This window comes from Schistocerca gregaria, chromosome X (assembly GCF_023897955.1).
Source record: "Schistocerca gregaria isolate iqSchGreg1 chromosome X, iqSchGreg1.2, whole genome shotgun sequence".
NCBI lineage: Eukaryota > Metazoa > Arthropoda > Insecta > Orthoptera > Acrididae > Schistocerca > Schistocerca gregaria.
The window spans coordinates 182,746,391-182,747,157 of record NC_064931.1 but is presented as its reverse complement, the minus strand read 5'-3'; positions in this window follow the sequence as shown (position 1 = coordinate 182,747,157).

Here is a 767-nt window from a genome sequence, read left to right as displayed (position 1 = left end):
TCGGGATTTTGACTATCTAACGCCCTAATTGCATAGAATAAGGCACGCTATGCCTCAGGAGGACATCCAGCAACTCTGTCAGCCAATGCGCGGCCGACTAACTACTTGTATAAGGGCCATAGGCAGACCAACGCATTATTGTCTTGCTCAGTTTGTGAAGCTCTTTCTCTTGAATAAATCATCCATTTTTTATGAAACTGTAATCATTTGTTTGTACATTTACATAACACCTAGCGATTTAGGCCCCATTCCTGTAATTCTGGCGCGTCTTTTCCTTTTTTTAAATTTTGCGTTAGAGTGTATTTTCCCTTTATCAAAGTCGTACGCTCCCGGAATTTCGACAGTAAACTTTCCCATGATGCACAACGCCTCTCTTGTAGCATCTGCCACTGGCGTTTGCTAAGCGTCACCATAGCGCTCTCGCAGAAAAAAAAAAATATCCCGTGACAAAAGCGCCGCTTTTAGGTGGATCATGTCAGTCTCTTCCAGTAATCCAGCCTGTAAGTGTCGCAGACTGATGACCATTGTTCAAGAATCGGTCTTATAAGTATTTTGTAACCATGTCTTTCGTGGATGAATTGCATTTCGTTAGGATTCTTCCTGTCAATAACAGCCTGGCATCTACTTTTAACGAAACTAGTTTTATGTGTTCATTCCACTTAACGTCGCTCCAGACGGTTACTCCTATTTTACGGTTATTACTGTTTCCACTGATTTAATCACCATTTACGTAATCGAACAATAACGGGTCTCCTCATCTATTTATA